Source organism: Primulina tabacum, chromosome 15 (assembly GCF_025594145.1).
Source record: "Primulina tabacum isolate GXHZ01 chromosome 15, ASM2559414v2, whole genome shotgun sequence".
Taxonomy (NCBI): Eukaryota; Viridiplantae; Streptophyta; class Magnoliopsida; order Lamiales; family Gesneriaceae; genus Primulina; species Primulina tabacum.
Window position 1 is genome coordinate 24,101,495 of NC_134564.1, and position 15,121 is coordinate 24,116,615.

A 15,121-nucleotide genomic window follows, 5' to 3' on the forward strand; every position below is an offset into this window, starting at 1 on the left:
CTGAGTTGAGTTTTATGTTTTGTTATCAGTATATATGTATATGTATTTATATACCGGGGTATGTCCTGAGGATATGAGTTGTTTGCATATGATTGGTTTTGAGTTCGTGTGGGCATGTTTATGATGTGAGATGAAATACTATTTTTAGTATTTAAATTATATAATAAATATTTTGGGCTCATTGTAAAGAAATTTTAAACTCGTTTTCCGCTGTAATTAGTTAACTCTAATCAAAGTGCATTGTAATAACGATTAGGAGCTAAGGGCCCCACACAGAGTGGTATCAGAGCATAGCTGGGAATGCTCGATTGAGTCTTGTGTACACTTGAATAGGAACAAATGAATTGTGCGTATGTGTTTGATTTATTTGTATTACTTGCTCCTACTTGATTTGATTCAAGTAAGTATCTGACGAGCTTGATGATATGAGATGATGAGATTATGAAATTGTTATTGATTTGTGATATTCATCTTTTGATTTGTAGATGGATCACACAAATGAATCTGCAAGTAGCAGTACTGAGAGAATAGTTGGGCAATTTGAAGGATTGTCCATGGATGTAGTGATGGCTCGATTCCAGGATTTGAAACCACCGAGGTTCTTTGGCATTGAGAGTGCTGAAAGAGCAGAGGTCTGGTTGAAGGATATTGAGCATTTGTTTAATATTGTTGAGTATTCCAAGGCTCAGAGACTGAAACTTGCTCTCTATCAGTTGAAGGACCGAGCTAAATCTTGGTGGGAAGCCGCTGAGATTGGATTGAAAGAGGCCGGGATTGAAGTCACATGGGATGTTTTCAAGGCTCAGTTTTTGAAGCAGTACTCTCCTCTTTCTTATTATACTGCTCAGGAGAATGAATTTAATAATCTGCAGCAGGGAACGATGTCTGTTGCGGAGTATGCTTCAAAATTTTCTACTCTGTTGAAGTATGCACCTCACGTAGCTGGGAATGCGAGGGCAAAATATAACAGGTTTGTAAATGGATTATATCCTGCTTTATATACTTATGTTGTTTCTGGATTTCCTACCAGCTACGCTACTCCTCCACCTCCGGTGTCAGCTCAGCAGCCTACTTTGCGGCCGAGGGGTAAGAAGTTCAAGAAGACTGGCTCTATTTCTTCGTTTTCTTCGAGTTCGAGTGGATCACAGTGAGGGAGTCCTGTGATTGCTCCCTACTGTAGTCATTGTGGAGGTAAACATACTATCGAGCATTGTCGAGGTATGTTTGGTACTTGTTATCAGTGTGGGCAGGAAGGCCATTTCTCTCGAGTATGTCCGAACATGGGTACAACTTCTGCTCATCCCCAGCCAGGATTTAGAGGTGGCCCTAGTACTATGATGAGACCTGCTGTTCCTGTTCCATCTTTTTAGCAGTCGAGTGTCCCACGATATCGAGGACCGGGTGGTCAGAGTGCCCAAGTTCCTCCTCAAGTGAGAGTGTATGCCATGACTGAGGATCAGGCGAGAGAAGCTCCTGGAGGCGTGATTGTAGGTATTTGCACGCTTTGCGATTATCCTGCACGTGCTTTATTTGATAGAGGAGCATCTCATTCATTCATATCTCATGCATTTTTTGCATCTCACGATATTGAGTGTACCCCGTTGTATGATACTTTGTCGATAGCCACGCCAGCAGGGAAGATTATTTTGTCTGAGAAAGTTGTGCATAATTGTGTATTGATATATGAGGATAATGTGGTATTTCTGAATTTGATTGTCCTCCCAATGCACGACTTTGATTGTATTATTGGCATGGATATCTTGATGATGAATCTAGCTACTGTGGATTGCGGTCATGGAGTAGTTCGATTTCGATCGATTGATGGACCCAAGTGGAATTTTTATGGCAAGGGTTCCCAAGCCAAAATTCCATTGGTATCTTCCTTGGAAATGTCTCGACTTTTGACTAGCGGAGATGAGGGTTATCTTATCTACGCTATTGATATTTCGAAGAAGGAGTCTTCTTTATTTGAGATTCATGTTGCGAAAGAATTCCCGGATGTATTTCCCGATGAGATTCCTGATTTTCCTCCTCATCGAGAAGTTGAGTTTAGTATTGATCTTGTACCGGGAACTGCGCCTATTTCTAAAGCTCCTTATCGCATGGCACCTCTTGAATTGAAAGAACTGAAAGAACAATTACAGGATCTTCTCGATAAGGGATATATTCGACCGAGTGTATCACCTTGGGGAGCTCCAGTTTTATTTGTTCGAAAGAAAGATGGTACGATGCAAATGTGTATCGACTATAGGCAACTGAATCGGGCTACTGTGAAAAACAAGTACCCACTTCCCCGTATTGATGACTTATTTGATCAGCTTCAGGGTACTTCTGTATACTCGAAGATTGATCTTCGTTCTGGGTATCATCAAGTACGAGTTCGAGACGAAGATGTGCCCAAAACTGCTTTTCGTACGAGGTATGGCCACTATGAATTCTTGGTTATGCCTTTTGGTCTCACGAATGCTCCTGCTGTTTTTATGGACTTAATGAATCGTGTCTTTCGATATTATCTTGCCCGATTCGTTATCGTCTTTATTGATGATATTCTGGTATATTCGAAATCGAAAAAGGAGCATACTGAACATTTGAGACTGGTACTTCAAACTCTTCGTACTAGTAATTTGTATGCTAAATTGTCCAAATGTGAATTCTGGATGGCAAGGTAGTATTTTTGTGCCACGTCATTTCGAGACATGGCATATCTGTTGATCCTACGAAGGTCGAAGCTATATTGAATTGGCCGAGACCGACGAATGTTCCTGAGATCCGTAGCTTCATGGGTTTAGCGGGATATTATCGACGTTTTATCGAGGGATTTTCGAAAATAGCTAAACCTATTACTCAACTGACACAGAAGAATCAGAGATTCATTTGGTCAGATGAATGTGAAGCTAGTTTTCTTGAATTGAAGACGAGATTGACCACAGCACCTGTTCTTACTATTCCCTCAGGTACCGGAGGATTTGTGGTATGTACAGATGCGTCTGGTAAAGGTTTGGGCTGTGTTCTGATGCAACATGGCAAAGTGGTTGCTTACGCGTCTCGTCAATTGAAATCTCATGAAACTCGTTATCCGGTTCATGATCTCGAATTGGCCGTCATTGTGTTTGCATTGAAGATTTGGCGCCATTACTTGTACGGAGAAAAGTTTGTTATCTATTCGGACCATAAAAGTCTGAAATATCTCTTTTCTCAATCTGATTTGAATATGAGGCAACGCATGTGGATGGATCTCCTAAAGGATTTTGTTTGTGAGATTCAGTATCACCCTGGATCGGTGAATGTTACTGCGGATGCCCTTAGCCGTAAGGTGCATGATTCTGTGTTAGCTTCTGTCAATGTCGCCAAAGTACACGAGGATATTTGTACTTCTGGTTGACTTTTCATTCGAATTGGAATTCTGTCACTGTCTCAGCATTGCAAATTGAGCCGAACTTGATATCGAAGATTCGAAAGGCCCAACGAAGCGATGCTCAGATCCAAAAGTCGATAGAACTTGTATCTGCAGGACATCAGCCTGGATTCCAGATTTCTTCTGATGGTTCTTTACGACTTAATGGTCGGCTGGTAGTCCCTGATGATTCTGATTTGAAATCTGCCCTTCTTCGTGAAGCACATTGTAGCAAATACAGTATTCACCCTGGAGGTTGAAAGATGTATTTGACATTGAGACCTCAATTCTGGTGGAGACGTTTGAAGAAGGACATTGCTGAATTTATTTCAAAATGTCTTGTCTGCCAGCAAGTGAAAGCCGATAGAATGAAACCTGGAGGTTTACTCCATAGTCTCGAAATCCCGAAATGGAATTGGGAACATATTGCTATGGATTTTGTGACTCATTTACCTCGTTCGCCCAAGGGCTGTGATGCTATTTGGGTTGTTATTGATCGGCTTACGAAATCTGCACATTTTATTCCGTATGAACGGACTTATCCTTATAAGAGAATGGCCCGTTTATACATTGAGAATTTGGTGAGACTGCACGGTGTGCCAGTTTCAATTGTATATGAATGTGATCCCAGGTTTGCTTCTAAATTCTGGGGTAGTTTTCAAGAAGCGATGGGTACGCGTTTGGCTATGAGTACTGCTTATCATCCTCAACCTGATGGCCAGACTGAGCGTACGATTTATACATTAGAGGATATGTTACATGCGATTGTGATGGATTTCAGAATGGGATGGCAAGATGCCTTACCATTGGTTGAATTTTCTTATAATAATAGCTTTCAAACGAGTATTGGTATGGCACCGTTTGAAGCTCTATATTGGAGACGATGTAGATCACCGTTATTCTGGGATGAGATTGGTGAGATTCAATTGACTAGACCTGAAATGATACAGGAAATGAATGATAAGGTTCAGTTAATTCGGCAGCGGATGAAAGCTGCTCAGGACCGTCAAACGAGTTATGCGAATAAACGAAGACGACCCTTGGAATTCCAGAAAGGTGACAAAGTGTTCTTGAAAATATCTCCCTTTAAAGGCACGGTTCGATTTGGCATGCGAGGGAAATTATCTCCTCGATATGTTGGTCCATACGAGATCCTTGATCGAGTTGGGGATCTTGCTTATCGATTGGCATTGCCACCAGCTCTATCTGTCATTCATGATGTATTTCATGTTTCTATGCTGAGGAAATATGAATCAGATCCATCGCATGTACTTGCACCCGATGAGATTGAACTTGACCCTTTTCTTTCCTATGTTGAACAACCTGTTCGCATTATGGATCGAAAGGAAAAGATATTGCGTAATAAAACGATTCCGCTAGTTCGAGTGCAATGGACACGACATGGGGTGGAGGAGTCAACGTGGGAATTGGAAAGCAAGATGCGAGAATCATATCCGCACTTGTTTGATGTTATTCCACTTGTTCCATTGTATTCAATGTATAATGATCCATTTACTGATTTTAGTTTTGATATGTACTATAACTGGTGACATATATATGTTTGCCAATGTTATGTTTATAGAGATTTTTGAGATTTCGAGGACGAAATCTTTTAAGAGGGGGAGAAATGTGAGACCCCGAGACTAAAATAACTTTGATGACATTTTGGTAAATAAGTTGAAAAATATTCAATTTATTTTGATGGCATTTTCGTAAATAAGTTGAAAAATAATAACTTAATTTTAAGGGCAAAATGGTAATTATGTTATGGATTTTAACATAATTGTCCGAATATTAGCCCAAATGATTTGAGATTTGGATATAACGTAGAAAACTCAAAGATAGAGAAGTTTCATGTTTTGAGTTTTGGAAAATTGGATCGTTTGACTGATCCAAAGGGATATACCGACGTTAAAATTTTAAATAGTATATATTATATATAATATTAAAAAAAATAAAAATAAAAAAAATAAAAATATATATATGTATAAACGTGAGTCAATTGATGAGAATTCCACCAGTGTCCAGTGACTCACGTTTGCAGAGAAAGAGAAAATAGGTTTTTGATTTTTTTTCGATCGTGCGACTTATCGGTTTATCCAATCGATGAACCGACTTCAGATCTAGAATCGTTGACACGAGGTCTTCGATTTGAGGTATAAATTTTATATTTTTGATGAAGTTTGAAATTCGTCGATTTTAGGAATAAATCCGATAGATTGTTAAATCATACAGAAATTGAAGATTGTTGAATAGTGTATGATTTTAACGAGGAAGAGATGATTATAGTGATGTTGTTTTGAATTTTTCCCAATTTATTATAATTAGAGAATTTTAATCGTTGGATTGAGATTGAATAAATATTTATCAGTTATTATTAATTATGATAAATATATGCGGTAGAATAACCGACAAGAAACACGTATTCGAAGTCGGAATTGAATTATGTTATGATTTCGATTTGATATGAATTTTCAAAGTTTCAAAAGATATTTGAAAATTATATTGATGATTTTGAATGATGTTATTGATTGAAATAAATGTGTTATTGATGTAGATAGAATTTTATATTGATATCTTCAGGCTACATCGACGGAAAACGAAGAATTGAGGTATGTTGCGACCGGGTAACATACGACAGGTATCTGTATTATATGATATATGTCGGATTGATTTGATTGATTGGAATGAGAATACATGTCTATATGCCTTATTTGTTGATTGATGTGGCATACATGACATTGAGATTGAGATATCGATGTATAAAATAAATGTTTTGTTAACACACATCGTTTGATGCATACATCGATACATGACATGCACGTTGAGCTATGATCCTTGGATACCCTGATATGATTTGATTGGATTCTGGGGTTTGTGAACACAATGCTATGTTTGGTATTATATGACCCTTAAAAACATAGACATTTGTGGCCCCGATGATTGGATATGAGATTTGGGATTTGATGGCGCTTTGTCGACGCTATCATACGAGTATCCCTTACTGAGGCCGGTGTGCCAGCTCGAGCATTGATTTGATAGCGATTCGTTTGATTCTGACATGTGCTCAGTGGATGGGCATTTGACCTGATACCTCCACGACATACATGCATTGCATACCATATATCATTGTTTAGATACTTGTGGTATATATATGATGGTTGTTCCATACGCAGCTTTGCTCACCCCCAAGGGGGGCTGTTGTTGTCTTGGTGTGTGAACAATGGCAGGTACTCCAGGTTATCACGAGACTGGAGAGGGTACTTCTGGAGGGAGTAACAGTCTGAGTTGAGTTTTATGTTTTGTTCTCAGTATATATGTATATGTATTTATATACCGGGGCATGTCCCGAGGATATGAGTTGTTTGTATATGAATGGTTTTGAGTTCGTGTGGGCATGTTTATGATGTGAGATGAAATACTATTTTTAGTATTTAAATTATATAAGAAATATTTTGGGCTCATTGTAAAGAAATTTTAAACTCGTTTTCCGCTGTAATTAGTTAACCCTAATCAAAGTGCATTGTAATAACGATTAGGAGCTAAGGGCCCCACAGAAACTGATGAGTCAGTTGACCTGTTGAGTCTAAAAAGGGAGATTGCATTGCAAAATGCTGAAATGATTGAAAATCAAGCTTTGATATGTCAGTTAAAAACAAAAATTTCAAAACATACTGAACTGATTCAAGCTTGGAACAAGTCTTCAGTTGCATTGACTGAAATGCAGAATTCATAAAAATCAGTTTCTGATAAAACTGGTTTAGACTTTAACAGTCATAATGAAAATTCTGCAAGTAATACACAGCCAAGGTTGAATGAAAATAAAGGAAAGTACATTACCTTTGTAAAACCAACCATGGTAAATAAATTCTCAGAACCAAGTAAATCAGCTGTGCAATTAACTGAAAGTAAGAACCAAGGCAAACGGTATTGAATTGGATATAGCTCTGAGAGTTCAACTGATTCAAGAAACTGGTCACCTAAACGATTCATTCACAAAAATCAGTACTCAAGGAATGGCTATTACAATTACTACAACTGTAAACAAGTTTAGAAATGATATCAAAAGAATACTCAGTTTAAAAAGGATACAAATCATACTATTTCATCCTCACATCACACACATATTTCCAAGAATTCGAGAAAAACCATTTGGAACATAGCAACTGGGAAGTCAGTTAGACTGATTCAAGTCTGGGTTCCTAAAGGACTAATCAGTTTAGGACCCAAATGAATATGGGTACCAAAATTATATACTGTATGTGATTGCAGGTAATAGGAACAAGCAAAGAATCAACTTGGTATCTAGACAGTGGCTGTTCGCGGCATATGACATGAGATGCAAATTTTCTATCTCATCTGATCAAATATACGGGACCAAACATCAGTTTTAGAGACAACTCCAAAGTGTAAAATTGTGGGTAAGGGTAAGCTTATTCATGGTAACTTTACAATTAAAGATGTTTTGCTAGTTGAGAATTTGAAGTATAACTTGATAAGCATCAGTCAGTTATGCGAAAATAATTTCTCAGTTCAGTATGACAGGCACACTTGTTCAGTTAGAGACTCAACTGATGAGGTCATCCTAACTGAAAATCGTTGTGAAAACACTTACAAAGTCAGTTGGACTGAACAACTTTATGCACCAGTTTGTTTCATTGCTTCCAAGTCTTATAAAAAATGGTTGTGGCGTAAGAGGTTGAACCACTTAAACTTTAAATCTATTGCCTATCTGAGTAACCATAATCTTGTAACTGGTTTGCCCAAAATAGATTTTTCAAAAGATAAAGTTTGTTCAGCATGTCAGTTTGGTAAACAAGTAAGATCTTCATTCAAAAACAGAGGTTGTAAATCATATTCCCGATTTTTAGAACTGTTGCATATGTATCTTTTTGATCCAATACCAGTCATGAGTTTACGGAGAATGAAATACACCTTAGTAGTTGTGGATGATTTTTCAAGATTTACTTGGGTTATTTTTCTCAAATCCAAAGACTAAACTGCTGCACAACTGATTAAGCTCTTCAAAAGACTATTAAATGAAAAATCAGTTGGGATTGATCGAATAAGGTATGACAGAGGGACTAAATTCATCAATCAAAATCTTTCAACTATTTTAGAAAATACTGGAATCAAGCATGATCTCTCAGCAGCTAGAACACCTTAGCAAAATGGTGTCGATGAGAGAAGAAATCGGACCCTTAAAGAAGCAGCTAGAACAATGCTTGCTGATTCTGGTATTTCTCAAAGGTTTTGGGCTGAAGCAGTAAACACTCCATGTTACTCTCAGAACAGATCAATGATTAATAAGAATCATGTGAAAACACCATATGAGATTTGGCATAGAAGAAAAAGTTTGGTTTCTTATTTCAAAATATTTGGCTGCAGATGTTTTATTCTTGATAATGATAAAAATCATTTAAAAAACTTTGATGCTAAATCTGCGGAGGGAATATTTTTTGGATATTCTTCAGTTAGCAAAGCATATAGAGTTTTTAATAAAAGCTCTTTAAATGTTGAAGAATCTATTCATGTTATTTTTGATGAAACTGTGCTAACTGATAAGCCAACTGATCCAGTTGAGCTAGTTGATCGTTTTACAGAGATCAGTTTGGAGGATGATAATGAAGAAGAAAATCATATCAATAGAAATATCCTTCAAACACCTGAACCAGAAATACTAGATCAATCAGTTGAAAAGGAAACTGCTCCTGATAATCAGTTGGTGAAGCAAACAGATGATATTCAGTTACCAACTGATACAGCTCCAACTGAAACTGAAAACATTCGTTTCCAACATAAGCAGTTGCTGATATGGAAGCAACAAACACTGAGCTCAGATGGAAGAAATCACATCCTCCAGAATTGGTGATAGGTAATCCATCTGACCCGGTGAGAACAAGAAATCAAATGCTTAATTTGTTCATTCATTCTGCTTTCGTCCCACGACTGGAACCAAAGAAAACAGAAGAAGCTCTTGCTGATCCTAACTGGATAAATGCAATGCAAGAGGAGCTAAATCAGTTTACACATAACAATGTCTGGAACTTAGTTCCAAGACCAGTTTGTAAAACAATTATAGGTACGAAATGGGTATTCAGAAATTAACTGAACGAAGATGGTTCAGTTGCACGCAACAAAGTAAGACCTGTAGCACAAGGATATAGGCAGGAAGAAGGAATTGACTATGATGAAACGTATGCACCAGTTGCAAGACTGGAAGCAATCAGAATGTTCCTTGCCTATGCATCATTCAAGAACTTTAAAGTCTGCAAAATGGATGTAAGAAGTGCATTTCTAAATGGTCAGTTGCAAGAAGAAGTTTATGTTGAACAACCACAAGGATTTATCAATCACTCTTTTCCTGATCATGTCTATCATTTCAACAAAGGTTTATATGGTCTTAAACAAGCTCCAAGAGCTTGGTATGAGACACTTTCAAAATCTTAACTGATCATGATTTTACTGTTGGATCAGTTGACAAGACCTTGTTCAAAATTTCTAAGAATGATCTCATTTTACTTGTGCAAATATATGTTGATCATATTATATTTGGGTCAACTAACCTCAAATTATGTGAGAAATTTGCCAAGTTAATGCAGACAAATTTGAGATTAGTATGATGGGTGAACTGACATTTTTTCTCGGACTACAAGTGAAGCAACTAGACACTGGAATTTTTATCAGTCAGACCAAATACACAAAGGAATTGCTCAAGAAATTTGGCATGGAAACATGTTCAGCTGCAAGTACTCCCATGAGTTCATCAGTCAAACTGGACAATGATCAAGGGGGAATATCAGTTGAGACGACACTCTACAGAGATTTAATAGGTTCATTATTGTACCTAACTGCTAGTCGTCCTGATATTGTATTTGTTGTTTGCATGTGTGCTAGATTTCAAGCAAATCCTAAGCAATCGCATTTTTCAGTTGCCAAAAGAATTTTAAAATATCTAAAAGGCACTCAAAATGTGGGATTATGGTAGGCTAAAGACTCTTCTTTCAATTTCGTTGGATATTCAGATGCAGATTATGCAGGATGTAAGCTAGATCGTAAAAGCACCAGTGGATCTTGTCAGTTTCTAGGAGACAAACTGATCTCATGGTTCAACAAGAAGCAAACATCCATAGCTACTTCCACAACTGAAGCAGAATACCTTGTTGCTAGAAGCTGTTGTGCCCAACTGCTCTTGATTCCGCAACAACTGAAAAATTATGGAGTTGATGCTAAAGAATCTCCCATATTTTGTGATAATACAAGCATGATTGCAATAACTTACAATCCAGTTCTTCAGTCAAGGACCAAGCACATTGATGTCAGACATCACTTCATCAAAGATCATGCTCTGAAGAAAGCTATCAGACTGGAATATGTGTCAACTGAACAACAAGCTGCTGACATCTTCACCAAACCATTGCCAGAGACTAAGTTTTCTCACTTTCGCAATATACTTGGTTTAATTGATTTATCTTAATTATATCAGTTTTATTGTTGCTTTGTCAATTGTTGTTCATTCAGTTTGTCATTTATTATTATTTAAATGCTTGTCAACTGATGTCAGTTGGACATTTATCAGTAATTGTATTCAGTTCGTTAACTATTTATCAACTGATGAAAGTTAAGTTTTGCAGAAAGTAAAGAGACAACATCAATGATACAAAACAAGATTTCATTACGAATAAAATCGAAACCATGTTACACGACACAATTCAGTGTCTACAGAATCTTGTCATTCGGAAATCCAGTTATTCAATTCATGGATTCGAATCCTTGTGAAGGATTCTGAACTGTAGATCTTCTCTAGCTGATGCCATTCTTTCCACAGCATCACATGTAGCAGAACTTGATCAGAAGCAAGCTCGGTAATATGATCGACGGCAAACCATTTTTTGTACTTTCTTGATGTTGCTCTCTGTGAGTCAGTAGGATTCAAACCATTTCGATGCATGTTCTGGAGATCTTGCACCTTAAACCATGAAGACATGACTTTAATCCAAACGTATTCTTCAATGGTTTTCATCAGATTTTCCAAATGAGGAAGTGTCCTTGGTGTAGCTAAATTATGAGTTCTGCTGCAGGCATCTGAATTGCTTGAACTAGACATATTGAACTGTTATTATCTAACATTTTTTTATCTTACTTATAGACATGTTACATTTAATATTGAAGAAGATGAAGAGACTCAAGTCAATTGAAACGTCTTTTGACTTGCTCAGACTGAATTTTTCTTACCCTTTCTTTTAATTATATGCATTTATTGAGGGGGAATATCGATTTGAAAAAGTTAACTGAGAAGAGAATAGTCAGTTGGTCTTGAACTGAACTGACTAAGTTTTCAAGTGGTCATTCAGCTCCTGATCTAACCGATCTTCTCCGATAAGTTAACTAATAAATCGAATAATATTCTATATTAAATGATGTGACTGTTTGTCGAAGCATTAATTGTTGTCTTTCAACGAATAGTATTTTGGAACATGGACCCACCTAATCCATAAATACTCTACACACGTTTTTACCACACGTACACACGTTTTTAATTCAAATTTTCCTGGACCGACACATGTCCAATAATTTGAAGAGTCACTTACATCAGTACTATACTCGCTCCAATTCAGTTCTTCTCCTTACGCTTACTTCAAATTTACGGAACAAAAACAAATTCAAGTTTTATTTCTCGCAGCAGATGTTCGAATTTTATCCAAGAAAGTTGATGTGCTTGAAAAAAAGCGGGAAATTAGAGAGATAGAAGAGTTAAAAAAGACAAAGGAAAGAAGAAGAAATGAAGATCAACTGACTTCAGTTATTGGTTGAAGACTATGGCAGGAAATCTGCTATTCTTTTATTCTTTGTACGAATCTGTACATAGATTAGTTTCTAATTTTCTTTCTATGTACCAATCTGTACAATAGAAGAATTATTTTACCTACAAAAAATTCGAAGAATAATTTTGAGTTCAGTTGATCAGTTCATAATTTACAAGTTTTGTCAAACACCAAAAAGGGGGAAATTGTTGGAAACTTAATTTCGGTTGTTTGAAAAAATAATTGTTTAATTTATTGGACTAATTGATCAAGTAGCTTGAAGTAACTGAACTATATAATTCAACTGACAGTTGCCTAACTGAAGATTAATGCGCAGTTTATCAAAGGCAACTGAAACCAGCTGAACTGAACTTACGAAGAAAACTGACTGATCAGTGGATATATTTAGTTGTGAGCTTACCAGCGATTGCTTATCAGCTGATCATTCAGCTGTACATGTCATCACTTCTCGAAAAGGACATTAAACCGAGTAACTCATAGTGGAACGCCACATTTCAGAGCTTACAGTGTACGAATGTCAAAGGAATATTGACGTGGCAATCAACGGGTATAAAGATTCAAATTATATTTAATGTTACCGTTGAAGAGAAGCCTATAAATATGTGAGAAGAGCAGTTGAGGAAACAATCGATCTATCTATTCTCTTAAGCTTGCTGTTAACCTGCTGAAATTATCGCTATTACTCAATAATCAAAAAGCTCACACTTATCAGATTTATTTGTAGCATTTGAGGCTACTTTTCGAGCTTATAAACACAAACTATTTTGTTGTTTATTTGATCTTTAACTAGATCAGTTGTGCTAAGTTCAGTTGAAGAACTGTGAGATATTTTGTAAACTCAGAGTTTCAGTTTTGACAGTGTTAAGTCCAAACTGAAGTGGGTATTTACAAGTTTTGTATCGATCAAAGTCTTTTAGTGGATATCATATCCTTGTGATTGTAGGGGTGACGTAGAAGTAATTAAAATCTCCGAACATCCATAAATCTTTGTGTGTTCTTACTTCAGTTATTTATTCTATCTTTCAGTCAGTTTATTTCCGCAACTGTTATCAATTAAACTGATTGTCATTAACTGACAAGATTCCTAGTTTCAATTTGTCACAAAACTGACACTTCATTCGAAAAGATTCTAAAATCATGAGTTATTATTCAACCACCCTTCTAAACACATCTCAACCAATCAACCTATCATAAAAGGAAGATTTTCAAAAGTGATGTGTATGATGACATAATTTCTTGGAACACCAACGAAGACTTATGTGTAAAAAAATAATATTTTATTTGTGGTTGTCTCCCCAAATTTGGCTATAAATAGGGGTGAATTGTAATATATTGAGATATCATTCATTTTATGAACAAACCTTTGAGTTCATAATATTTCTCTCTTTGTTTTTCTTTTATTTTTTTATTTAAATATAATTAGCATGTTAACTTCATATTCAAAGTTTTACACTTTGAATAATGAGTAGCTAACTTCCCAAAGTTGAGATGAAAATGTGAAACTCTTGGCAAGATAATAAGTTTATTAAAAGGTAAGAATCTATGTTTTTTATTATTTAATAATTATTTATTGTTTATGTTATATTTATTTCTTTAAGCATTATTATATTTTACTTATAAGTGGGAGTTTTGGTTTATTGTTTCTATATGTTACACTAAATTCTTGGAACCATTTAAATGTTTGTTTGGTATTACCAAACATTTAAAGTGGATGCCTTGATTTATTATATATGAATATATCATAACATTAATTTCTTGGTACTATTTAAATGTTTGTTTAGTTTTACCAACCATTTAAAGTGGATGCCTTGATTTATTATATATCAATATATCATAATATTAATTTCTTTGTACCATTTAAATGTTAGTTTGGTTTTACCAATCATTTAAAGTGAAAACTTTGATTTAGTGTTTACAAATATATATATATAGCACAATAAATATTTAACAACATTTATAAGTTTTGGTATATATACTTATAAGATAATAATATATAACATAATATAAATATGATTATTTAATATATTGGAACCATTTTATTAAGTGGATTTCACAATATTCATTAATGTTAACTTTAATAAAATACCAAGAGTGGATATTTTAATCTCAACTACTTAAATTAAAATTTGAAAAATTAAAAATTACCAATTAAATATTCAAACCATTAAAAGAAAAAAATAAAAACAAAACAAAAAGACATTGTAGTGGACTTGTAATTACCTTAACTTCCCTGTTGATACGATATCGGACACACTGAATTATACTACTTGTGGACAACCTACTCTTGGGAGTGCAAAATCAAAGTCGCATCAAGGATTGGTGTGACCATGACTTGCGAGCTAAGTGTTATATGTAGGCTTCTATGAATTATGAGCTGCAGAGGCGTTTTGAGGATGCAAAGAATGCTGCTGACATTCATTTGAATCTCAAGGAGCTCTTTGGTGAGCAGACTCGACCTCTTAGGCATGCTACTGTCAAGGAGCTGATCACTTTACGCATGCGAGATGGTGCATCGGTCCATAAGCATGGCCTAAAGATGATTGGGCTTGTGGACAAGCTCGTTGGCATGGATCTTACGTTGCCTTCGGAGTTGACTACCGACGTGTTGCTTTTGTCACTGCCTAGCTCATTTGATCCTTTTGTGGTGAATTTCAACATGAACAAGCTAGAGCCTACCCTTGAGGAGTTGGCGAACATGGTTGTTACGTTTGAGTCCACCATCAAGAAAGAGAAGCTGGTTCTTTATGTGGGTTTTTCATCTGGTACGAAGACTGGTTCATATAGGAAGGTAAAGAAGCGTTCTTTCCAACGCCCCAAAAAGAATGTGCCCTTGAAGAGGCAAGCTCCGAATCCCGTTGTGGCAGCTACACCAGTTAAGGCTGACAAGACTGCTGATGAATGT